General features: G+C 45.2%; 1 long non-coding RNA gene across 2 annotated transcripts; it reads right to left on the reverse strand.

Annotated features, from left to right (window-relative positions):
- Positions 1-19,668: 19,668 nt before the first annotated feature.
- On the reverse strand, positions 19,669-25,828 carry LOC143435937 (uncharacterized). Of its 2 annotated transcripts, none has more exons than XR_013106235.1 (3): positions 25,520-25,828; positions 20,770-20,873; positions 19,669-20,165 (listed from the first exon to the last, which is right to left on the reverse strand). It is a non-coding gene; the product is annotated as an uncharacterized LOC143435937 (long non-coding RNA). The 2 variants fall into 2 exon arrangements; XR_013106236.1 differs by having other exon boundaries at positions 19,669-20,160; positions 25,520-25,827.
- Positions 25,829-27,050: the final 1,222 nt, after the last annotated feature.

Raw genomic sequence — 27,050 nt, forward strand, 5'->3', positions numbered from 1 at the left:
TCCCCCTTTCTATTTTATTAAGATGGAACAGCCTTTTGCCTATCAAGCGCGCCACCAACTCAGTGAGGGAAAGCAGATCCCCTGTGCAAAATGAGATATTGTAATGAGTTTCTTCTCTTGTCATCGTGCAATGAGTAATACTTCCCATACCCATCTCGATGCCTTTTGTCGGGGAAAGGGAGCCTCCACCCTGGGGCGCCACCAGAGGAGGAGGTTTCTTGGCATCAAACCTTTGTGCAATCAGGCATACTTTCGGGAAATCTATCCACACTCGTGGAACATTCCCTGTCGAGTACCCACTCACAAACACCTCTAAATATTCAGGTACCACAGTTATTCAGGCAAGGGCTGGCTAGACTTAGACCTCTCATCGACCCAGTGCAATGGGCTGAACCCTTGGGGTGCATCGACTGAGGGTCTCAGTCATCAGTTACTTTCTTAGCCTAGATAGCCAAATTTCAGGGGAAGATTCTTGCTCCAAGGCTATGAGTGCTTGGGCGATAGTGACCTTGTCACGTTTTTTGTTGGGCTCTGAGCTTGCAGACCAACCATAACATGAACACTAATCCACAACATAGGGCTGCACCAAACAGGCCTATCCCTACCCTTTCCTTAAAGAAAGAAAAGGCAGAAGAAATTCAAGAAGAAAGTCCTTTAACGATGGAGGGATCCAGGCAGGTGGAGTTGGCAAGAATAATTTCTCTGCGAAGTTGTTCAAGAAGATTACCAAAAATTTCAGACCAATTTCCTGAAAGCTATAAGGACAATTTATATGAGAGATTGGCTGCTTTTGTAAAGTTTTCGTATTGAATGTTGGTAATACACAAAGCTCCAAATTTCCTTTCACAGCCAATTTATGTCAACTGAAATAAGATATCCAGTCTTTTCTCAACCAAATCTAATCTCTGATTGAGTATTATAATACCTCCTTTCAATTCTACTGTGGAGGAAGAGTGGGTAGCCATTGCCTGGCTAACTCTTTCTGCCAAATATTGACAAATTCAGTGGTTTGTACTTGGTGAAACATGGCAATAGCTCCAACGGTAGCACCATCTGCTCCGAGCATAATAGCTGTGACAATGGCTGCCGTTATATCAGAATCTCTCTTCTGTGGAAATAAAGTCAAGGTCCCAGATGTCTGAATGGGGATAGGGATCCATTGTGGTATTCTGGCTATTAGGGCCTGCTTATAGACAAGAGCAGACCAGCACTAAGATATAAAGCAAGTTACATTGGTACAAGTATTAAAGGAGTGGTTGGATAAGATGAAAAGTAATGGAGGATACACACAAACTGGAGTGAGGCATTAATTCGCTCGGTATAGTTAAAGGTATAGGAGAAATTCTGTTTAGCAGAAGCGGCGCCTTTTAAGAAGGCAAGGGCATAGGTTTTGGAAAAGCAGATAGGATAGCCCATCTAAATTCACTATATATACTAGGAACCCAAGCTTGGAGAATCCATGTATCGATCAAAAGCATTCGTAGGCAAACCCGCTGAGGAATCATCGTCCACAACTGTGAGGCGTCGCAACAGGCGTTCCGGCAACAAAAACGGGTTGTCTTCTTCCTGTGGAAAAACACAAACCGCTCCCCTGGATCTTATTAAAATAGGATCCAGGCCTTTCCATTGACCAGTCAAAACATCTTTCCATTTTATCATTTCTTTTGGCCTAGTTGGTTCCAGGCAATGGCGATCAGCCGCTGTGTTGCCCTAGCTGTCCAAATTCAAAAAATTAAGAGTAAAAAGTGCCAGAGAGACAATAACCCATGGCACTGTGGGAAGAGCTTCCTCAACTTCTCCTTTTTGTTTTATCAAATAAGTTTTAAGGGTACGATGAGCACGCTCAATGATGCCCTGTCCCTGAGGGTTGTAAGGAAGACCCGTCAGGTGTGTCAGCTCCATTTGGCGACAAAATTGTCCAAACTTTTGAGAAGTGTAGGCTGGTTCATTGTCAGTTTTAAGGATTTTAGGCTTTCCCCAAGCACTCCAAGCCTCGAGACAATGTTGAATAACATGGGCCACCTTTTCTCCGGTCAATGGAAAGGCGAACATAACTCCAGAACAGGTATCAATGGAGACATGCAAATATTGTAATTTGCCAAAGGATGGGATGTGGGTAACATCCATTTGCCAGATCTGTAATGGCCTAATTCCCCGAGGGTTAATTCCGGTATGGGGAACAGGTAGGAATTGACAGAAGTTTTGGCATTGAGTCACGATATCTCTAGCCTCCTTTCTAGTGATGTTAAATCGACATCGTAGCATCTCAGCTGTCACATGAAACCTTTTATGAAGGGCTTTAGCCAAATCCAATTTTGGCGAAAGGGCAATTGCAATCAACTTTGTGGCTCGATCTGCCAGGTCATTTCCACGGGACATAGGTCCCGGTAAGCCTGAGTGAGCCCTAATATGAGTTATAAAGACAGGGAATCTTCGCTTAGCCAGGGTAAGCTGAATCTTTTGAAAAACTTCTACAAGTCTGCTAGATGTCTTAATTATTCTGGCCAATTCTAAAACTTTTACTGCATTAACCACATAACAGGAATCTGAAACAATATTTAAGGGACCTGGAAAAATTTCCAGAACCTCTAACACCACTAAACATTCCACAATTTGAGGTGAGGTTTCATGGTATTGTTTGGATGTGACCTTGTTATTAACCACATATAGACCCATCTGTATAAACTACCATTCCATCTGGAAGTGGCTTCTGAGACACAATATGTGGAAATATGATAGCTTGAGTTAAGGCAAATTGTAAGATGGGATGCTTAGGATAATGATTATCTATTTGACCATTGAAGGAAGTAACCAGCACTGCCCAAACATCAGAGATCGCCGTTAATATTTGGACTTGATGGGCAGTATAAGGCACTATCAAAACCTTAGGCTCCCTTCCAAAATGGGTAATGGCTGCTTTTAGTCCACGAAGGGCAAGCTGAGCGACTGAATCTGGATACCATTCAATAATCTTTGCGGGAGAAGCATTGGGATGAATCCATAACAAAGGCCCCTCTTGCCATAATACAGCGGTGGGTAAGCATCTAGTTTTGAAAACATATAAATCAAAGGTTTTGGTTTCATCTATGCATTTCAACTGGGCATCTTGTAAAGCATTTTCTACTACTTGTAGAGCACGGCTCGCAGCCGGTGTTAAGGCCCTCGGTGAGGAAATATGAGCATCCCCTTCCAAAATATCAAATAAAGGTTTCAGCTCGGCCGAGGGAATTTTTAAAAATGGTCTTAACCAATTTATATCACCTAATAATTTTTGAAAATCATTCAAGGTATGTAAATGGTCTCTGCGAATCTCTAATTTTTGAGGAAACTATTTTTTTCTGGATAAATAACCGTTCCTAGAAAAGAGCCAATTTCTGAAATTTTTGGGATCTGAAATCCCCAAAGATTCTGCCAGCTGCCTCAGTCATACGGGCCACAAAGTCAGAGAAGGACTCACTGGTCCCCTGAGTTATTTTGGACAAATAAAGATTACTCCCTTCTCGCCTGGGGAGAGATTTCCAGGCCTTAACAGCAGCTGTCGCTATTTGTGCGTATACCTGCCAAGGGTGAGTGGTCTGGTCATTGGCATGTGCGCCAACTCCTGCCAGCATGTCAAAAGTCCATAACTGTTGTCCCTCAGTGTTTGAATTAATTCTGGCTTGTGGTTGCAGTGCCTCGTGCCACAAAGCCTTCCATTCTAGGTATTGGCCCATATTGGTAAACACCGCCTTGACGGTGTCCTGCCAGTCTCCTGGCGTCATGGCAGCCGCACTTAATCTCTCCACTTGGGATACGGTAAAATTAGCCCCAATTCCATATGCATGTACTGCCTCAGCTAATTCTTTGACCTGCCTATACTCTACTGGGGCATGAACACGGGCTCCCTCTGCCCCTTCAAAGACCAGAAATGCCAGCTGTAACTGTCTCCGATCTCCTGGGCTGAGAAATGAATTAGAGACGATGCCCGGGGCGAAGGTCGGAGGCAAGGGCGGGGCCGAGGGACTCAAGGTCTTTCTTAGTCTTATCTCAGGACGGTTATTTTTTGGTCCATATCTGTTTTGTTCATAGGCAGCTGCCTCTTCCTCTAGGCTTTCTTCCTCTCCTTGCATTAGATCTTCTTCGGAGCTGCTAAGGTCTATGGCGGCAAGCTCCTTAATGGGGTAAAGGGGGGTCCTTTTGACCTCCACTCTCTCTTCACCAGCCGGTGAAGGGTCCTTATTCTTAATAGGCCCTGCAGTGGCCTCTGTTTCTTTTGAGTACTCTCCCTTTGTACCAGACTCCTTGTTCTGCTTCTTTTGTCCAGGCCTTCTTGCTTGCTTCCCTTTCCCAGGCTCCTTGGCCTTATCTTTTTCCCCAGGCTCCTTGGCCTGATGCTGGCTAACACGCTCTGTTTCTGATACACTGGAGTGGACCTCTTCTAAAACCTCTTGACTTGCATTAATAGCTGTGCTGCAAGCTGGATCTTCACAACACAAATAAGCTAAAAACGAAAGCAACACAAGCAAGAGGCCAACTAGTGCAGCGGCTGCAAAGGGTGAAAATCCACTTGCAACCAAGGCTTCCACCCCAAACATACCTCTCAGAGACGTACCTCGATCCTGTAGCCTTTTAACCCGCCCCAAGTCTCGGGGGTCTCCGCGGCGCCTTGAAGTTCCCAGGTTTCGGCACCAGATGTTCTGCGCCCCTTCCAAGTCCCCTCGCCAGCAAGAGAGACACGGGAGGCAGTGTTCCCTACAGCATTCTTCAGTGTCAGCCACAAAAACCACAGTGAGCTCATGCGTAGGTGCAGGAAGGGCTACCCAGTGGTCAGCTCTGACTCAGGATATTTTAGACATAACAGTTCATATTGACCTTTGATTTGATGGGTCCTGCGTAAAGCTTTGTATGGAATTTCTTAAGATTAACAAACCTCATGTAGAACATTCAGAACACACAGAACAAAACAGGGTATATGGTTGAGCCAAGTCATTTCTCTGTGTCAGAAATGGTGGGCATGTTACAGCAACAATATGAAATAGCTGGCAGGCTAGGAACAAAATGGCTACAGCTATTCTGGGTGGGTGGTAAGGGTCAGACTCCAACAATGTTTACTTTCTGGCCTTTTGAATTTTGTTTACTTCTTAAGTCTTAAAGCCTCTCTCTAGACTCAAATGTTTTGGTTTGAAGAAAATTGCTATACTACGAAGGTCCAGCTTTGGCTTGGTCAAAGAGCCCTGATGATAGTGTCTGGGAGCAGCAAAAAAAGGACCCAAAGTCAAATCAAGGGTTACAAGCTAATAGCCTATGTTCTGCTCAAGATAGCTTTTCAGACACCCCTCTCTCTGTGTGTTCTGCTCTTTATCTTGCCATTGTAAAAACTCTGTGGATAGCTCCTGTCTTGAGGAACAAAACCCAGTCTTTTATTTACACATCAATTCAGTCATTACCCCAGGTTCCCTTTTGATTATACCATGAGTTGGCATCCCATTGAGCCCAGACACTGGATTCTTAGTAGGAAACAACAAGCACATTTTTTAATTGCAAAAGAATTCAAAGATCTGTCTGCCTTTGTTAAATACAGACAATAAGCTAGCTTGGTGGGATCCTGCCCTGAAATTACCATTTCTACCACACCTGGGCCTGGACCTAAACTCCCTCTGTCCCAGGCTAACTTTGAATTCTGGAATCTGCCTCATAAGCTGGCTTATAGTGCAGCTGCCTTTGTTCTTTTAGACCTATGAAGCTCCTTATACAATTCATATTGCATCCTTATATTTTGCATAGTTTTCAGAGTTCTTTCCCACAGCCTTAAGGTCTGTACTGAAGGTCTCAGTATTTACCATTTTTCTGAAACATAGACACACCCTTGCCTCCTGGACTTGTGCTGCTTCTAATTATCATGGAGTCATTAACCTTGGCAGAGAGAACATTTCCTGATAACCCTAGCAGAAAGAAAGGAGGAACATGAAGTTATGTATATGTGTATATACACACACATATATGTATATATACATATATATGTATACAGACACACACGCATACACACATATATATTACAAACAAGCCTTATGCCCATAGCAAGCATTGACACTCTAGGAGGCCCACACCCTGATGGCTCTGTTCAAGAGACAGGAACCATTCCTGCCATGGCCAAGCTAGACTCGGCACTATACAACAGTAGTATATGTCATGGGAAACACTCTTCAGAACTATGATTATACTTGGTCTCCCCTTCTATGCTGTAGGAATCTGAAGACCTTCAGGTCACAAAGTTCAAGTCTTTCAGCTGATTACGTATTGGTGGATAACTGGGATTATTGTCATCTATAATAAGAAAGTGATTAAGCATGCTGACAGTTGAGGGGGTCCACACAGGTCTCTAGGCAGGGAAGCAAACGTGTGAAGAGATGAGAATGAAACTTGGTTTATACTGACTTCATCAACCTGCATCATACTTGGGGAGTCTGACGCCAGGTGTTCATTGTCAGCATATTTAAAACACAGTATAATTTAGGGAAAAGTTTCCAGGCAGCACTCATTCCTATTCCAGCTGTACAATAAAACTTAACAGGTGACTACTTAAAAACTCCTTTACCAAGTACATGTGACCATGAGGGTGGGTTCTATAGTTAAAAAGCCTAGAATACAGTGTGGTCTCTGACAGATTGCATAGAGGTCAGGAGGCTGTAAAATACATGTAATATCTCTCCTAAGGATGGGTTTAACTTCTAGAGAAGGAGAATCTAGGATAAACATTCTGGGTAATTTACATGAGGTCTGCCTCTATAGCAAAAGGTGTATGAGGTCTGCCTCCACAGCAAAAAGATCACCAGACTATTAACAATATTTACTCCTCACTCTCTGGGCAGGAAAACAGGTACTTTGTCTCCTCCATTGTGGACAGGCCCCTGTATGTTTAACATTCATGATTCCCTAGTGGTCATTGGGTGCTAAGACTTTTGTGCCTTCAACAAAATGCTGTTGTAGAGCACCCAGGTTTGGTTTCCAGCACTCACTTGGCAGCTTATAACTCTCTATAATTCCCGTTCCAGGGGATCTGATTCTCCTTTCTGGATTCTGAAGGCACTGCATGCATGCATACTATAGCCCAGTCTAGGCTCCAAGCAGGATTTCATGTATCTTAGTGGAATCCAACCAACTCATGGAGAAGTATGTACTAGGCACTGACCAAATCCTGTACCTGTAATAATAATCCTAATTTCTGTTTACTGTCTCCCCTCCCCCCACACACACAGCTAAGCACCATGTCATGTTATTGTCCTCCACTAAATCTAGTGGACAATTGCTATTGTTATCTTCAATCACATAGACTCTTGCCCCTGAAATTCAGTTGTCATAGTTTCCTGAAGGGACCACCTTACTTCACAGTCCTCCTTATGGCTCTTCCCTCATATTTCCTAATTGAATCTATGATCTTCCCATCCAGTGAAATCTCAGACTCTTCATAATGGCTCCAGGCAATGCTCCCATTTTTGGTACCACTTACTTTCTTACCTCCTACTTTCTAAGTCCTTCTCACTTCTTCATCTCATCTGCTTCAAGATGACTCATTTCTGGGGTCATTAGTTTCCCTCACAGGCTTCTCTGTTAGCTGTTGCTATGATGTCTTGTTAATCCCAAAGTTGCAAGGAAAAAGACCATTGATTCAAATCATCATGGTTAAATTAATTAAAGCAAGCAATTAATTAAAGCAAGCTTCTTTTAATTCACACATACAAGCTATCTCCCCCTATGGTGGGATTCAAGATGTCGGCACTGGATGTGGACAGGATAAGGGTTTTAAATCTCAGGGGTAGGGGGTTTCCAAATGGGAGATTTGACAAATAGATAGAATTTAAAAAACAGAATATAAACATAGCAAGTTAGTCATAATGGCCTTCTGAAACAAAAACATGATTGCAAGATGGCCATGAGGTAGTCATAACAACAGTTGGTCATAACCACAGGTAATCGTAATAACTGTGTGAAACAAAGACGTGACTGCCATTCCCGGAGCAGGCAGTTCCAAACCATTTGTAGTTAAGGTTGCAGATGGGACACTCATAAGCAGGAATGAACCTCATTTGTTTTTACTATAAGATGGCTTTCAAACCCAATATGAAAGCAGGCTGGTTCATCAGTCTTCCTGAAACATGTGTCCTTAACTAAAGGGTTGCAGTGTTACAAAGGATTGTAGCTGCTACATTTTTGGGAGGTTTGTCTTCAAACTAGACTGCCTTGCCCTATCACTGATCAATAACTTCATTTCAGTACTGGATCTCTACCGGGTTCTTGTGGCTGTGTTTCTTTTGGTTTTCTTTTGCCCATGCTTTCCTTGCTGTTCCCATCAGCTGGGGATAACAGAGAGCACAAGACGTTTCTAAGATATATACATTTCAGTAGAGTATATGACTTTTTTTTCTAGAACACCTTCAATATCTCAAAGGGTAGTAGGCAGATCCTCACTCAGGATCTTCACAGTGAGAAGGCCATGTCTGTTTTGTTTGTTTGTTTGTTTGTTTGTTTTGATTAATGACCCATTGACTTTTATTAGGATTGCTCTGGTGAACGTGGGTATGGGGTCATTTACTGGAGCATGGGTAACTTATCATTGGCTACACTACTGGAAAAAATTACTCCCTCACCCCTTCCTGTCTGGTCTTGCATGCCTTTAGTATACGAGTCACAATTATTCTAAAGCCCTAATGGGATTAGTGTAGTAATGCCTGGCTACTGATGTGTGTTTGAGAACCTGAAGATAATTTAAGGTGTGGCCAAAATTCTGTGTCCTGATTTGCAAACCTAATGCCACAGAGTAAAAGAAAAACAAAGAGAAGCACTTCTCAGCTAGGTCTCTGTTTAAACACAAAAGTCCCAAGAGAATCCAGCTGAAGTGATGCCACGGTGTTCATGTGCAAGGCAGTTACAATGTTTTGTAAGAACCTGACATCTCCAGCCCTGCTCAGAAGTTCTCTGTGCTTATCAGTCAAAGCCCCTGGGCTTCTGTCCTGGAGGACACATGAGAGATGAACAAAGTTCAATTGTTTTTACTGGCTTTAAAAAGCCAAATGGGACAGCTTCCTGCAAACTGCCAAACTTCCCTGCCATAACAGTCCCCAGGAAACCAATTCTAAGTTTTGCCAAGACTCACAACAGGAGACTTTTTAGTGACTCTTGGGGCCTCATTAAAAGTTGACAGGCAATTCCAGTCTCCACTTCATTTGCACAAATTACAGAGCCTCTGAGGACCAGCCACAGAGATGCAGGCATCTGAGGCTGGTGCACACACAGCTGCAGGCTAAGATGGGGAGATCACAACTACTCACTTTGAAGCAATGCTCCCCAGGTGTTTTTCTGTTTGGTTTCAGACCTAAACTTGAGTGTCTGCCTAGGAATCTACCTACAGTGAAGTACTGTAGATGTCCCTCTGTTGCCACAAGTCCCAAAGGTTCTAGAGGCCTAAGCAGCCAAATGTTACAGAAAGCACTGTGACATTCTGCCTTGCAGAGCAGGGCCTCCATGCTTCTGGTACACAGGGATGTCCTGCAGGGCTCTGACACCCATTCCTCTACTGTAGTGCTCAACACCTTGTCATGCAAATGCCTTGTCAGCACTGTCCTTTTTACCTGACTAAAGCCACAGCCCTAAGAGGGCAGGAACACAGGGCCTCCTCACTTAAAGATGTGTTCTTCCAGCCTCCATAGAGACTGTGCTCAGTAACTGATGGGGGGAAACAAGCAGAGGCTGACACCAGCCCATGAGGAGAGTGCTTGTCTAGCAGGTGCAAGGTTTAATCCCCAGCGTGGAAAAACAGCACAGAACAAAACATAACAAAGCAAAACAAAGAAACTCCACAAGTGGGTTGTCCAGAAGTCTGGGGAGGTGAAGGCATTGCTCCCTAATGGAATTGGGTTTGTGACTTGAATTCAGTCCCAGGAACCAGATGGTGGATGGGGAGCGTGGGGGGGGACCCAATCCTTGTAAATTGTCCTCTGACCTCCACACACATGCTGAGGTATGAACACCCAGTCACCTATGCACATACTTACACATAAAATAAATATATGAATAAATAAGCAAATGAATGTGATGCAATTTGAGAGAGAAAGAAAGAAAAGAAAAGAAAAGAAAAGAAAAGAAAGAAAGAAAGAAAGAAAGAAAGGAGTAAAACATCAGACAGGGCCTGGGGAGACGGCTCAGTGAACAGGAGCACATACTGCTCTTGACGAGCACCCAAGTTTGGTTCTAGAACCCACATATAACAGCTCACAACTACCTGTAACTACATTTCTAGATGGACCCAAGGATTCACAACTTCCACAGATGTTGGCACACACATGCACATACATGCCTCTCAGACAAGGACACACATAAACAAATACCTGAAATTAAACATAAGTCCTTGTTTAAAAAGCAGAATCAAGTTACTCTCTGCTTCAGTCTGTGTGGCTGGACATGGAATTTTAACATTCCTTGTCTTTAGTTTTCCTGAGATCATTTTTCAGGTGCGAGTGGCATCCTTTGAGCCCTCCTGTCCTGTGCATCATCATATCATCATCCACAGTGTTAGCTTACAGGTGACAATGGCCTACGTCATTATCTGCTGTCATCACCTGCTGCTGCCAGGACTGCTTGCCACCCCAATTCTCTCTGTGTTCCCATGTGTCCCTGGCCAGTCTCTCCCTATTTCTGTCCTTCTCTGTATATGGCTGGAACCCCTGCTCATTTGCACAAGCTGGGAAACCCCGTCTGCCCCCATATGCTTGGAGAAAATTCCAGGCTAACATGTCGGTCATCATTCCTCGTCTCCCCATTTCTAAAAAGCCACCCAAGTGTGCTCGCCCAGAGGCTGAGTTTTTGACCCTGTATGGACACCGTCCCAGTTCCTAGCTGGCACCTCATCATTCTTTGCCTAAACTCTATAAAAGCCCCCTTGCTTTACCCCGGATGTGTGTCTTCACTGACACACATCACCTGTGTGATTGGCAAACCCACACAAGAACTGCCTCCTAATAAACCTGCCTTTATTTACTTTTAATTTGGTCTAACTTGGCCGATATCTGTATCACTGAGGGAGAGAAAACGCCTATCACCCTGCCCATCCCCCACACACCCCCACCACCCCCACACCCCCGCTCTCAGCTCTGCTCCCATCTGTCTGGCTGACTACATGTTTACTGGTTTGATTCTACCCCTTCTCTGGGCTCTTTCTTTCCCTCAAATAAACCCCCTTATACCAGATCTGTTGCATAGTGTGAATTCTCAGGGGGACACCTTGGCATTGGCCCACCTGGTACCCTTCACTGAATTATATTTCATAACACTTAGTATCCCACAGTTGAGTATGATATGGGTTCCTGGGATGATGGGAAAGTCCTTCCTATGTGGAGCCTTGTCTGTTGTCTTTAGCATCTGTCCTCCCTGCAACCTGAGGGTCCTGTCGTAATGACCTTTTCTCTTTCCTTGGATGAGAACTTACATTCTGACATCAGGGTTTTTTGTTTTGTTTTGTTTTTTGTTTTTTTTTTTTTTTTTTTTTTTTTTTTTTTTTTATTAATGTTGGTCCCTCTGATATGTGGGGTGGGTGCATTCTTGGCATCTTCCCTGCCTATATTAATTATTTTCCTCATTACTGGCACAAAATACCCTAACAAAGCAATTTAAGTGAAAAAGAGATGATTTTGGATCACATTTTGAAGGGCATCATTCTCTTACATCTGGAAAGGCATAATGACTGGAGCTTGAGATGGCTGGTCACACCGCATTCAAAGTCAGGAGCTGTGATCACCAGTGCTAGCTCTCTTTCTCCTTTGTATGAAGTGTAGGATCCCAGCCCATGGAGTAGCAGCACCACATCTACAATGGTCCTTCCCAGTTCAGTTAATCTAATCAAGAGAACCCATTACAGAAATACCCAAGTACCTGTTTTCTGATTATTCAAGCCTAACCAATTTAATAAGATTAGTTACCACACAGCCTCTGGAACAGGATACCTCAGCTGAAATGCCATCTCCTCCATGAAGTCATTCCCATTTATCCTGCCCTGGTCTTTGAGGATGAAGTTTCTGGGCTAGTTTTCCCCCTCTGCCCGTCTCTCCTCACTAACTGAGTCCAGCTAGTGCAGCCAGTGGGAATACTTAGTCATTTTATTGGCTTGATCTTGTGCAGATAACCACAAGGGCAATGAGTTCAGGAGAGTGTAGCCAGGTCGTGTCCAGAAGTCAGGACTTCACAGCCATCCTCCCTGTCATCAGCTCTTCCTTTCTTCCTCCCCACCCTTCTGTGATGTTCCCTGAGCCTTGGTGGGCTCATACAGCTGCCCCCTTTAGGGCCAAACACTCAACAGTCACTTATTCTTAACTTTGACTAGTTATGAGTCGGCATTAAGTGTTGCCTACTGCAGAAGAAGCTTCTCTGGCAAAGTTTGAGAGCGGCACTAAACCATGGGCATGAATACAAACACTGGGAATGCAGTTTGACAGCAGTACTGGGTTTCCTTTTAAAGCCCATAGCCATTCCTGCCATGGGCTCCTGACAAGGTTTGCAGTACTGGGCTATAATCCCAGCTCATGGGAGGCAGAGCCAGGCAAGAATGTCAAGAGCTCAAGGTCATTAGTGACTACACAATGAGTTTTAGGCTAGCCTGAGCTACATGAAGCTCTGTACAAAAAACAAACAATAAAAATCCCGGAGATCGAAATATAGCTTAGAAGGGTAAAGAATCTTGCCACTAAACCCTATAACCTAAAAATTCAGATCCCTACACCTTATATGGTGATGAAGAGAAGTGACTCCTGCAAATTTGTCACCAGACCTTCACATGTGTGCCTACATGTGCCTCTACCCCCACTCTAAATAAGTAAATAAATAGATAATGATGACAGACAGACAGACAGACAGACAGACAGACAGAGTAAATGAGTCATGTGTGATTGTTGGTGCTGGGCCTTCTCTGAGTGGGAGATTAGGATTACCTAGGGCATAGTCTTTATTTCCACATCAAGTTGATGTGATTTGGGGGATTGGCCTTAGGGTTGTCTAACTGTTAGACAACACCTCCAGGCCTGTGTGTATGAGACAGGGAGAGAGAGAGAGAGAGAGAGAGAGAGAGAGAGAGAGAGAGAGAGAGAGAGAGAGAAAGAGAGAGAGAGAGAGAGAGAGAGAGAGAAAGAGAGAGAGAGAGAGAGAGAGAGAGAGAGAGAGAGAGAGAGAAGAGAGAGAGAAGAGAGACGAGAGAGAGAGAGAGAGAGAGATGAGAGAGAGAGAGAGAGAGAAGGTATAAGTTAATGTAGCCGTAGCCAAGACAGAAAGACAGATTTGGAACTCAAGATCTTTTTGCCTTGGCATCTCAAATGCTGGGATTATAGGCATGAGTGATCAGATCTGCTTTGTTTTAAAGTATTTACAGAGTACCTACTATGTGCTAGAGATGAAATACGTTTGGAACTTAATCCTACTTTTAACAATCCCAGGCAAAGGAAAGTGTCTAAGTCGGTGTTCTATTGCTGTGAAGACACACCATGACAATAGCAACTATTAGGAAAGAAAACATTTCATCGGGGTTTGCTTGGAGTTCCAGAGGTTTGGTTCACTATTGGCACGGTGGGAACGTGGTGCCACAGACAGACATGGTGTCGCAGATAGACAAGTAGTTAGTTTAGAGCTCAACGCCTGGATCATAGCAGCTCGAGGAGAGAGCCACTTGAGCTGGCTTGGGCTTTTGAAACCCCAAAGCCCACTCTCAGTGAAGTACTTTTCCAACAAAGCCAAACCTGCTCCAACAAGGCCATACCTCCTAATCCCTGTCAAGTAAGGCCACTTTGTTGTGACGAAGCAAATACATGGGAGCCATTATTCAAACTGTCACAGAAGGTGACATCATTCAGATACTATACAATAAATGCATAAATACATGGTGATTTTTGGTTACTGGTAATGATTATTGTGTTCTTGGAAAATTCTTTACATTTTTAAAGATCATGTATCTGAGATCAATTAAAGAAAGGGGGAAATGTCTGCATAGTCCCTAATTCAAGTGTGTGAAACAGGGGGAAGAGTGGGGAATAGTATCTCTGGAGGGAGGAATGGGTTCTGACCTGCTTCCTGTCTGCAGCTCCAAGCACAGGCTTTGCGCACAGAATTGGCTAACTCATGCTTGGTAGAGGAGGTGACTTGTGCTTCTATTTACTGAGCGTCCTCTAGGTCATGGGGAGACTCAGAAAGGCATGGGCCCAGACTGAGAGTAAAGCTGAGTGGATTTGGCTTATTTCTAATGGCTCCACCAGCGGCTGCATACTATCTGACATGCAGTGGGTGCTTAACAAATATCTATGGGAAGAAAGAAAGAAACCGCTGTTATGTGACAGACTTTTCCTGGGGAGAGACAGCACATACTTGTCTATTCACCACAGAAAGGGAATCAAAGTAATGGCGGCACCAAAGTCCAACTCGGTGAACCAGTGAGGTTTTATTGGGTTTACTAGCAAGAGTGTGGGTAGAGGGAAACTTATGGTAGCCTATGTAGACACCCTAAGTAAGACATACGCATTCTCATCCACCATGAATAAAACAGTTCAGACAAGCAAGGACTGTCTCCTAAAGGAGGTAAAAAAGGGTCAGCATGTGGGGTCAGGGGAGGCCTTTGTCACACAGAGCAGCACCCAGGTCTTCCTGAGAAGGCCTCTCTTCCAGCCCCTCCGCACTTTGGCACTCGCTTGGAGCTGATCAGGATTCCGCCTCATCCCAGGCTCAGGGAGCGCTCTCAGGCCCCTTTTCCCCACTCCTCGTGATCCCCAGTGGCCTCTGGGTACGCATACACAGGAATTTGAGGATCAAAGCACCTGCCCCAGATCTCAGTTTCTTGCCCAGAAGAACATGGACTGGGATCCCTATCCTAGACTGTGGTTCTGTCTTCCCTGAGAGACATTCTGGCCCTGGCTGTGCTCCAGTTCTGAACAGCAAGGCCCTGCATTTTGCCTCTTGGCATATCATGTGGACAGAGGTGTTCCCACATCCTAGCTGCAGACTGAAGCCCTCTGGCTCTTACATTCCTTCCACCCCCTCTTCCATGATGTCTCTGAGTTTAGAGTGTATGGCATAGATGTCTCATCTGTGGCTGGCTGCACTATACAGATACTTAATCTCTGCACTTTGACCAGTGGTGAGTTTTTAAATTAACACCATTCAATACACAAAGTTCTCTGAAGACATCTGTGGTGGTTGCACTGGCTAGTTATGTGTGAATTTGACACAAGCTAGAGTAATCAGAGAAAAGGGAGCCTCAATTAAGAAAATCCTTCCAGAAGATTGGAACTCACTCTGTAGACCAGGCTGGCCTCAAACTCAGAAATCTGCCTGCCTCTGCCTCCCAAGTGCTGGGATTAAAAGCGTGCGCCACCACTGCCCAGCTGGGCATTTTCTTAATTAGTGACTAATAGTGGAGGGCCCAGCTAGGTGGTGCCGTGCCCAGGCTAGTGGCATGTTTTTGTTTGTTTGTTGTTTTTGTTTTTCCTTTTCCCTTCTCTCTCTCTCTCTCTCTCGCTCCAGCCCAAAGATTTTTATTTATTTATTATATGTAAGTACACTGTAGCTGTCTTCAAACACCCCATAAGAGGACATCAGACCTCATTACAGATGGTTGTGAGCCACCATATGGTTGCTGGGATTTGAACTCAGGACCTCCAGAAAAGCAGTCAGTGCTCTTAACCCCTGAGCCATCTTACCAGCCTATGGTCCTAGTTTTTATAAGAAAGCAGGCTGAGCAATCCAATAATCAACACTCCAACATGATTCTCTGTTTCAGCTCCTGACTCCAGGTTCTGCCCTGCTTGAGTTCCTGTCCTGACTTCCTTTGATAATGAACTATATTATGTGGAAGCATAACCTGAATAAACCCTTTTTATCCTTTAGTTGCTTTGGTCATGGTGTTTCATCACAGCAATAGTAACCGTAACTAAGACACTCAGATATTTGAATGTTTAGTCGTCAGTGGACAGACTGTTTGGGAAGGAGGTTGTGTTGGAGGAGATGTGTCTCTGAGGATGGGCTTTGAGGTTTCAAAAGCTCATGTCTGGCCCGGCGTCTCTTTCTCTGCCTGCTCTCTGTGAATCGGGATGTAGAAATCTCGGCTACTGCTCCAGCGTCGTGCCTCTTCGCTTCCCAACATGACAATCATGGCCTAATCTGAAACTGTAAGCAAGCTCCCAGTTAAAAGCTTTCTTTTATAAGAGTTACCTTGGTCATGGTGTCCCTTCGCAGAATTAGAACAGTAAATAAGACAGCATCTAAGACCTATGAGTTCCTAACTGTGGGCTCTTGTCCAGACTTTCTGTGCCAGGCATGTGTTTCCTTCTGGAGAACAAAACGGAAATCCGACCAGAAAGTGGTTGGATTTTCCATAACATTTATGTCACTATTGCATCCATGGGACACCTCCCAGTGTATGATCCACAAGGAGGAAGCTTCCTGGTCCATGCTAAGTTGATTTCTCCATGTCTTGAGACCAGTGTGAGCTGTGTCTTCGGCAGTGGAGCATAATCTGGTGCAGACACAGGAGGAATGTCAGTCATCTGTATTGTCTTGGATAAACCTTTTTTTTTTTAACTCCATTCTTTCTTTCAGCTAGCCCATGTCCACTAGGGTTGCCCACTGGACATGATTGTCTGCAGCCTAGTTCTGCACATCCATGTTAGTGAAATGACTGCCCTGTCCATATCAATTCTCCATGGGCATCCATGTATAATATTGATCTGGATGGGACCCTTGATTGTGGCTTCACCTGTTGCCCACTTGCTCTAAAACGCTTGTGTAAGAGGTTTATGGCAGTGTCCACATGGGCGAGAGGGTATTTACATCCCTCAAGGGAGAGGGAATATTTGCACCTCTCAACAACAGCCATAGGCCTCCTAAAGTCTATTTGTGAGTGTGGGGCTGTGGGCTGTGAGAAGAAGCTGAGTACCTGGTCAAGCACAGGCCCCCCAGACAATACCCTAATGGGCCGCTAGGTGTTCGGCTTTGCTCCTGGGCCCTGGGTTCCTTTCACTTATCCACAGCCCCTCCCAAAGAAAGGTTTGTGGCCTTAGGTCAAGTAGCACAGGTAGAGGGTGTGACTACAGGACGCAGAGCCTCAAGAGATCTCCATATTAAGGAAATACCTAAAGGCCAGAGGGCATAGCCAATTAAGCATTCCTTCCCAGACCCTCATCCTTACAAAAGATATTTAACCTCAGGCCACCCTGAGGACATAGGGTACAGCTTCATCCACTTTCCACCACAACAATAAACCTTTTAAAACCATGAAGTTTCTAGTGTCATTGGGGCCTGCTGTGGAGAACTGTAGAGGGGCCCTTCAACCAATGAGCCACCGCCAGAGAACCTCTCGAGTTCCAGCCATAGAGGCCGGACAACTCAAGCAAGCTAGCCAAGCCAGCCATGACCTGGCCAAGCAAGTTGCCATGACCAAGAGTCTCTACCCCTTGGGGCACTGCACGGGCTTCTCCCTCTTGGCAGTGGGCTTGTCCAGCCCATATAACACGGCCCCCTCCCCCCCCCCCCGTCTCAGTCCTGCAGCCCCCCAGCAGGCACCTGGATGCTCAAGGGCTGAGACCAGCTAGTCTTCCGCCTGCCACCTCGGCCTGGAGACCTTCAACCCAAGAGCTCTGCCCCAGCAGTACCTCAGACTGAGATCTCCCCACACCCCACACCCGGAGTGGAGCTCAGTGCCTTCTCATAGTCCAGCGTCTGCCCAGTGCCGTGTGGAGTGGACTCAGTCAAATTCCTGTGCTTCTGGTCCCTGAGCCACTGTTCCATCTGCCTGGGGGACAGACACGCGGGATCCACAACTCAGCCCAACAGGACCCACGCCTACGAGTGAGCCACAGACCCACACGTGAGTCAGTTACAGGGTAAGTCAATTTAATAATGCCTGGTCATAACATCCATCTGCTGAGGCCACAATTTGACATGATAACTGGACAGACTGTCCAGATGTTTTACAGGAGCGCCAGTGGCTCTTGCTGTTTTCTAACCCATGTTGACTCCCCTGTGACCGGGCTTTTCATAAACCCTGTAAGCAGCCTTTGTGGCACAAGAGGGCAGAGGATCCATGCTTTAGTAAGGGAATCTGCCTCTTGATTTCCTCGCCACCTATGTGCTAGGCATTTACAGGGATGGGTGATGTCCCTTCTAATACTTTATCTAGCTGAGCTATGGGCTCAGTTACTGGGGGGGATTTGGTGGCTGAAATGACACTGGCTCCAGGATAGACTATATGGTATTGGGTGACAGGATTTGTAGACACTATACCATTCTGCTGTTAACATGCCAAATGGTGGGACTATGACGGTAATCTTGGCGAAGTAATCTAAAGGTGCACTGTTGGACATTCCACATGAAAGCAAATTACGTAGATTGTAATTGTAATTGTAGATTGTGAGTTCAGTAGAGAAAAGCAATTGTCTTTGGACAATAGCAAAGACAAGGCACCAATGTCTGAGCTATACCCTAATCTTCTAGAGAGATCTTAGTTGAAAGATTGAGTATTCAAATCAGGATGACCAAAACAGTGCTTGGATTAGGAGAGTTTTCATCCTTTGTTTTCGGTCTCTCCAGAAGTGTAGAAGCATATTTTCTTTTCTATTTATTTGCAATAATTTGCTATTTCCTATGAGGTAGGGTCCCATGTGATCCAGACTGGCCTTGAGAAATGCCTATGTAACTGGAGGTGACTTTGAACTCCCGATCTTCCTGCATCTGCTTTCTATGTACTGGGATCAGAAAGATAGCATAATGTCTGGCATCTCTTTATTCAATGTAGAAGTATTCAAGTCGATTCATATTAGATAAATATTACATGTTGTATCAGTGGAGGTTTTTACTAGAAGATAGAATTAATTTGAAAAGCAACCAGTCAGCTTGAAGCCATCAGGTTCCCTCTTTGGGGCATGGTGGAAGTTAAATCACTGTGGGGCATGTGAGGGAGGAAAGCTATATGTTTCCTGATGCTATTCTGAAGAGCACGTATACAAAGCTACAGAATAGTGTACTAATTTTAGGTAGGAAAACTGTTCTGTATGATACTATATGTTAGCATTCTGTCTATGCTCCATCCCACAGCTACCTGGCAACGGCCAGATGTGCCTGACTCACTATAAAAGGGCTGCTTGCCCCCCCCTTCTTGCTCTTGTTCTTGCCTTCCTGCCCCTGACTCTTTCCTCATTCCCTTCCCCCTTTCTCTTCATGTGCTCCTGGCCGGCCTCTACTTCTCTCCTTCTTTTCTTCCTCCTCCTCCTCCTCTTCCTTTCTCTCTCTCTCTCTCTCTCTCTCTCTCTCTCTCTCTCTCTCTCTCACACACACACACACACACACACCCTCAGAGGGCCAGTCATCAGTCAGGTCTGACCCATTTCCTAGGTTGCCTAGAGACTAAACCCTGAACTCTAGGACCCAAGGGGACCCACACCTGATCTTGGACTTATAACTGATGGAACCAGAGCTGACTAGAAGAAGCCTTTTGTTGTGTACTCACTGATGTGTTTATAAAAAGATAAAGAGAGTATGTTCTGTGGGTGTGTGGAGAGGTATGGGGAAAGGGATGTTTCAGCGGGCCCATGCAGAGACATCTCTTCCCCCTGAGGGACCAGTCACACACAGGTATAGTATAGAATAGAGTTTATTCAGGGCATGGGGAGGGGGGGAGGGGGGAGGGGACAGAGAGAAGCTAGAGGCAAGAGATCAAGAGAGGGAGGAGGGGGCAAGCAGCCCCTTTTATAGGGCCAGGCCTACCTGGCTGTTGCCAGGTAACTGTGGGGAAGAGCATACCTGTTACCTGTTACACAGGTAACCGTGAAGGTGGAGTTTAGACACAATACTAACATTCCCCCATTTTGGTTTAATTAAAAAAGAAAAATTAGAAAGAGGTGACAGAGAAGCAGGAATAGGGTCGTCATGATATCTGGCTTCTTCCTGCTGGCATTGGGTGCAATGTGTCTCTAGGGGGAACCTAGAAGAATGGGTATGGGGATGTTTGTCCGGTCTTAGGAGAGTTGGCTGTTTCCTGATGTCCAGGGTTTATGAAGCCATCTGAGGATAGGTCAGAAGGGACAGGTCCAGTAGAAGCAGCTGTGTATGTGACAGCAGATGGAGCATCTGGAGGTTGCTTCTCTGGAGCTGTTCTGTATGTACCTGGACTTGACATGATATAGGGAATAAGGTTACTTACATTTGGGAGAAAGAAAATTTTTTTTAAGATGTACATTTGAAACCCAGAGGGGTACTGCCCTTTGGAATAGGTAGTAAGTGGGAACCTTAGGTAGATGTACTTATTTGGTCTGTGAGAGGTGGATCTGAGTGGGTTTCCTGTAGCTTATAAGTTTACAAAAGAGATAACAGCATGAATTAATAACACGAGCAGTCTTTAAGATGAATCTTTGCTGGATTGTATAGTGAATGTTTTATTAGAGTTAGGCAAGTTTATAGGAACTCAGATAATATTAGGACAGTGGTATAGCAAGAAGAAAAAATAGGAAGCATTTAATTGATGGCAACTGAGTTTAGGCAATGAGGTAACAGATAATATCTGTGAAAGCTTAGCTGTCAATGTAGTCAGAAGTCTGAAAGAGTAAACAATAATCTACCAGTTATATATTATTTTAAAAATTGACAGAGTCCACTAGCCAACAGTTCCCGTGGTCTCCATAGTCTCTTGGGTGAAGTCAGTTTGGCTTCCAAGCGCAGAAGACACAGGTCTTTTTCTCTGTGGAATGGATACGCATGACATGAGAAATGACTTACCTTGGTTTAGCCAAGTCATTTGACTCAGAGCATCCAGTTTAGTCCACTGCATTTGTTAGTGACTGTATCATCGCATACAATCCAGGCTGTATCTTCTAGGTGTCCTGTAGAGTGAAAAATTATAAAGACTATTTTATAAAATATATGTAGATTTTTTTCTTTTCCCTTAGACCTGAGCAGAAAAAGTGCAGGTTCCAGGACGCAGAACTGAAAATAAGATTTCAGGCCTTCACTGCCCCGGGACACATTCCGGGTGAAGGACATTATCCCTGAATCAGAGGACACTTGCTGGATTAACATTCCTCAAGCCTCAGGGTGGGGAAAGCCCAAAGCAGGAAGACACATTCCTGACCACAAAAAAGATGCAAGTCATCTAAGTGGGGCTATGGCCAGAGCAAGTGAGAAATATTTAAACCTGAAATAGTTGGTAATGACAGGGTAGGGCATAGTGACATGGTAAGACTACATTTTTGAGAGGAATGAGTGTGCAGAGTGATTTTCACATGACTCTAATTATTTAGGGTGAGTACCTCTGAAATGTTCCACTATTTTTATGTTTTGTATCCTTGACAACCCCTCACCCCCCCTTCCCACTCCCCTGGTTTGTGGTTTTTTCCCTTTAAAACCCTCCTCAGACTGGCTGGCGGGGTCGAACTCTACTCCTGCGCGAGTGTGTAGTTAGACCACTGGCTGCCAGCTTTCTTCCCTAATAAACCTCTGCTGATTGCATCCAGGTATGGTTTCTTGTGATCTTTGGGTGGTCGTGATTTCCTGAGACTTGAGGAAGGGTCTCCCGAGTTTGGGGGTCTTCAGTCCAAGTCTTCTGAAACCATCTTGGGTCAACTGTTAAGAGGCTTTGGGAATTCTGTTGGCCATAAACTTAAATATACCATTAGCAGACTTCTGACAAGATTGAGAGCCATAAGGATTAATTGTAACTGAATAGAATTTAATAGCAGTAGTAAAAATCTATTAAGACAGGATAGGAAAGAGTCTTAAGTAGCTTTGGCAGGTTGTGTAGGTAGAGAAAAGCACATTTGTGTACTAGCAAAGAAACATTTGGCTAGGACCAGAATAAGAAAGCTGGCAACAGAGGCATATGATTGAATGGCTGGCAGGTTGGGGCTGTGGGCCACACATCATGACCCAGGATTGTGCTATGGACCCACAGCTGAGGGCATAGGTGCTGTGGGTCAGGTCTGCAGCAGTGGCGGCAGGGTGGGACTTCCTACTAGCGGCTGGAAGTCATTGCCCAGTGCCTCTGGTGGCTAGAGTCTGCAGTGGGCAAGGAAAAGCAAGTGTGTCCCATATCACAGCAATGTTCATGTTAGCTGTTCTTGTGGCAGAAGGTCTCGGGCAGAGAGGAAGAGAGAGAGAGAGAGCCTCCCTGGAGTGTGTGGGCAGCCAAGCCCTTTGTGTGGGTGGTTGCGCACGTGGTGAAGCAAGTCTCAGAGAGGGTCCCTGGCAGGGTGCAAAGAGTAGACCCAGAGCAGAGCTAAGAACCATAGAGGAGAAGGGAGTAAGCAGGGTCCTGAAACCCACTGCTTCAGGAGAACTGGCTAAACTAAGTGGTTTCAGCTGGCTGCAAATGATGGAGGAGGGGAAAAAGTCTACTCTAGCAGGCAGCACACGAAAGACTGACTCCTGGGGGGGGTGGGGACGCTAGGGACTAGAGCTTAGAACCGGTGCTCCTAGAAGAGAACAGTCTGTCCAGGCCTGGCCTAGTGTACTCAACTGCGAGAAACTGTCTTGAGAGGGGAAATGTCTCACCCAAGGGGAGGAGTCCTAGAATAAGGGTCAGGACTTATTATTATTATACAGACTGCTGGCAGTATGTATGAAGACCCTTTAAAATGATTGGGTCTAGATGTGTGCATCAGCTTCGTCTGTGGACAGCGGCTGGTAATCTTAAGAAACCCAGGTTATAGAAGGGAAGGAGGATCCAGATCCCCTATTCTTTCTTTCTTATTCAGGAAAAAACATAACCACAGTAAATTACATAGATTTAGCATGTGTGTGCCCACAGTGTGGCACTTAAATGGAGGTCAGAGGACAACTTCTGGAAGCTATTTCTCTGCTCCTACACTGTGGGTCTACCGAATCAAACTCTGGTGATCAGACTTGGCAGCAAATACTTGTACCTGCTGAGCCTTCTTGTCTTTTGTATTAAGGACCTGTTGCCCTGCAAATTAAGGTAGAAGTCTACCATTGTCCAGATAGCCTTCCGTGCTGGGTGAAAAATGGTGGACTGTCTTTATCAGCAGGGCTTCTCCTTCTCTGGGGAGATCAAAAATTTACTCACACTTCTATCTGCAGAATGTCATTTAGCCTTTGTTAAGATTACAGATTCGACTTCCTTTCTCCTGAGAACCCATTCAGGTAGCACCTGAGATTCCTGCAACTCGTCTCCATGCTAATGAGGCATCTCGGAACCTCCAGACTTCAGCCAATGACCTTCTGGAACTCGTCTCCATGTTAATGAGGCATCTCGGAACCTCCAGACTTCAGCCAATGGCCTTTGCTTACCCTGGGCATCCCTACCCCATTAACCTAAAACTATATAACCTTTGAATCATCCCAAGTAAAGTTGATCTGTCTCCCAAAAGCTGATCCTGGTGTGTCATTATCACTGTTGGTACTCAGGCGAGAACCCTGTTCATAGACTGCTCCCTTCGTCCTCATGGGCCAGGGCCAGTGACTCTGGGGGAGAAGGGAGACTCACAAGGACCCATCACTTTGGGAGTTGCATTTTATGGTTTTGGAACTTTAAAAATGTATCCTTTTGACAATTTAAGGACTTTTGCTCCTATTCACCTAGATTCCTCTCTCCAGCCCTCCCAGCCCCACTGCTAACCCTGGACTCTTTGCAAACATCTGCCCCTCCTACTATATGTTCCTTATTTTTGTAAATAACCCACTCTGTTTAATCAGGGCTGCTTGGGTACAGGGGTTGTTCACCGTCGATTGTGGGTACCCTCCTTTTCTAGCCCCTCCCTTTCTAGTCCTTCCCAGGTCCAGACTTGTCACTCATTCCTTAGAGTAATTTGTCACCTTTCTGAGGCCAGAGTTTCTTTCTGACCAGGGAGGACACAAAAAGAGAGAAGATACAAGGGCTGCTCTTGAGGTTGTGGACTGAGCCCAAGGAAGACCGGGGAACCCTCTTGAGGTCTCAGTTTGCCTCTTGGGTCCCCAGTGCAGCCTCTTGCCATCCAGGGATCTTCTGAGTGGCAAAGAATTGCTGCAGAGGACAGGAATAAAGCACCTAAGCCTATCAGATTACAGAGTTACGGTACAGGCAAAGGGGGCCAAAGTCTACTCTGCTACTGTGCAGGGTAGTCCTGGTGACCTCCACCAAAGGCCAATGTACATCTCAGACTGCCATCCTTCAGAAGGTGACACAAGCTTCTGGTCTGGAAGTTCTCAGAGTAAAGGGATTATTAGAGGTGGGCCTTCAACTCAGAAAGCAAATGAGGTCCACCCACAACGTGGATTTCTTTACAGTCTGCCTTTGGAAAAACTATTTATTGTCACAAGTGATAGATCTAGAGGGACAGGGGCTGGCATTAATCCATTATGTATCTTTTGTGTTGCCTGTAATATCTCTATGTGTGGATGTATCTCGATTATCTTTCTGGGGCCAGAGGAGTCTCAGTATCTGTGTAAGAGCTCAGGTCTGACTGTGGCCCCTGTGCAAGGATGTGCACTCGAAAGATTTGTGGACATGCTTGGTGCACCCCAAATGGTGAGAGGTGGATGCAGGTGTGTGGAGGGTAAGTCTCGCTCACAGATGTACAGGAATACAAGGAATACAGTGGCCATTGTGGGTACCTTGTCCCACTCTCCCGACTGTCTATGCACATTTAGAAAGTGCATTTCTAAGGCCCCTTTAATCTACTTCCATACATCTGGGCTGGGACTAGGCATGGAGTTTCTATAATTTCCCTCCCCTCTCTCTCCTCCTTCTCCAGCTCCATCTCCCTCCATTTCTCAAGTTCTCTCTCTTCGTCCCTTTCTCCCCCTCCCCATCCCACCCTTCATCCTCCTCCTCAACCCCTTTTGTTCCTTCCCTCCCACCCACTACTCAGACTCACACTCTTAGTGCAGAAAAGGCTCCACCTTCTGATTCTCCACCCCACACCCCCTGCTGGGATCTCAGCTGAATTCCAGCTTCCCTTTTTAAAAAAATGAGGTAAATTGTAAATGTGCAATTTTCTCTTTAATGGCCACAGCCCAGAGGCATTGAGTTGCACTGTATGGCAGCCAGCATCTCTCCCTGCTTTCAAAACCTTGGCATCACCCCCAAGGTCCCAGCAGCAGTCACTTCCCCTTCCTGTCCCCGAGTCCTGTCAGCCATGAAACTGGCTTTCCATCTCTGGGGCCTGTGAAGGTCATATCCTAGGACCAGAGCCAGAACTCACGTGACCTCTTTCCTGTGTTCCTTCACTGAGCGTCGTATTTTTTGGATTGATGCATTGTATCGTGTATCCTATTTTTAAAATTCAAAATTACACTCACTTAACATAAAATTAAGTGTTAAGTTTAGTTAAGTGATTAAGCATTTAAACTGGGCGGTCCAGTAGAACTTAGTCACCCACACGAGGTATAATTACCATGTCTATTTAGTTCCAAGTCTTTTTTACTGCTCCAAAAGAAAGTGCCATATTCAGCACAAAGTCATGAAAAAAAAAACCCTCCTGAGATTTAAAAATAATAAAATATCTGTTATTAATCATTCCCCATTGCAGCTCACCTGTTTGCAGCATGGAAAAGCAGGTAGGGTCAGCAAGATAGCAGAGAGGAAAGATCCTGTTAGAAGTGAGTGAAGGAGAACCTACCATCCCTCACCCTCCAAAACTGGGGCAGATGAGACCTGCTGGACTCAGGGACAGAGAAGAGTGAACCACAGCTGCCAGCCTCTTCCTTTTCTGCACCAAACACAAGGTTGTTGAGGGAAGGAACCTGGTAAGGATCAGGGAGAGGGCAGAAAGGCAGAGAGTAGCTTAGCTGTCGGGTGGTGATGGACCTCTGTGAGAGTAATCAGGCGTTCCAGTTCTGCATGGGCTAGATGCCAAATTCCCAGCCTACATGGTGAAACTATGTTCCCAGAGCATATCACACCAAAGTCACAAAGAGGAAATAGCACTGTCAAGAAGCCAGAGGCGGAGCTCTGCTAGTACCAGAGGATGCATCTCCCTGGGGCTTCCACAAGTGTCACACACTGCACAGCTCGCTACTTAGGGCTCATCACCTCAGTCACACAGCCCACAGCACCTGCTGCTCACAGATCATCTGCCATGAGTCTCGGAGATGGGAACAAATAGCCTTGTGTCACAGCTAGTGAGGTTGTGACTAAGCAGAGCCTGCGTCCCTTTTCCCTTTCCACAGAGGAAAGGAAGCCTGCTCAGGATGCAGTGAGTAACACTGTGCCAGTTCACATACAAGAGGCCTGATTACATTCAGTGGCTTATTTTTTAAAAACGAAAAGACTTGAAAGTAGGAGGGGGATGGACTTGAAAGAAAGAGTTCTGAGTGAGTTGGAAGGGAACAGAAGAAAAGAATATGCGTGAATAGGATCAATAGAACACATTTAGTGTGAGAGAAAGCTTGTTAAATAATATATATCAAAATTGTTTTAAAAGAAAGAAAATACTCTTCCTGCACTGAAACCTAGTTCAGAATATTAAGTCCTAAATAAATGTTGGTCAGTGATTAAGTGTTGTAGGCGGGGAGAGAGAGAGAGAGAGAGAGAGAGAAGAAGAAGAAGAAGAAGAAGAAGAAGAAGAAGAAGAAGAAGAAGAAGAAGAACAACAACAACAACAACAACAACAACAACAACAACAACAACACAGCAGGTGCTTTGGGCCAATCCTGAAGCCACATTGGGCTCTTTGATTTCCTGAAAGAGATTAATGAAGAGTTATGACCTAAGTTCTAGCCTCCTGGGTGAACCAGAGACTCAGAATTTGAAGGTATTGGGCTGACCCTCATATACTGTCTTATGAAACACTTGTGTAACACAACCCCAGCCCAAACCAGGAAGAGAGAAACAATTGGCCAAGAAATGAAGCCATAACTTACAGAAAAGGTCTCTGGGTACCCAGAGATAGCCCAATGAACAACTAGAGTCACTGTACAAAGTGGAGGAAGCAAGAATTTTACATCCTACCTGGTGGGTGCACTGTGACTTAGTGTCTCTAGGCTTATTTTCTCTTTGATAAATAGGTCTAAATTATTCTTTTTAAAAATTAAGATTATGTTTATTTACATTTTCTGTCTCCTTC

This window comes from Arvicanthis niloticus, chromosome 22 (assembly GCF_011762505.2).
Source record: "Arvicanthis niloticus isolate mArvNil1 chromosome 22, mArvNil1.pat.X, whole genome shotgun sequence".
NCBI lineage: Eukaryota > Metazoa > Chordata > Mammalia > Rodentia > Muridae > Arvicanthis > Arvicanthis niloticus.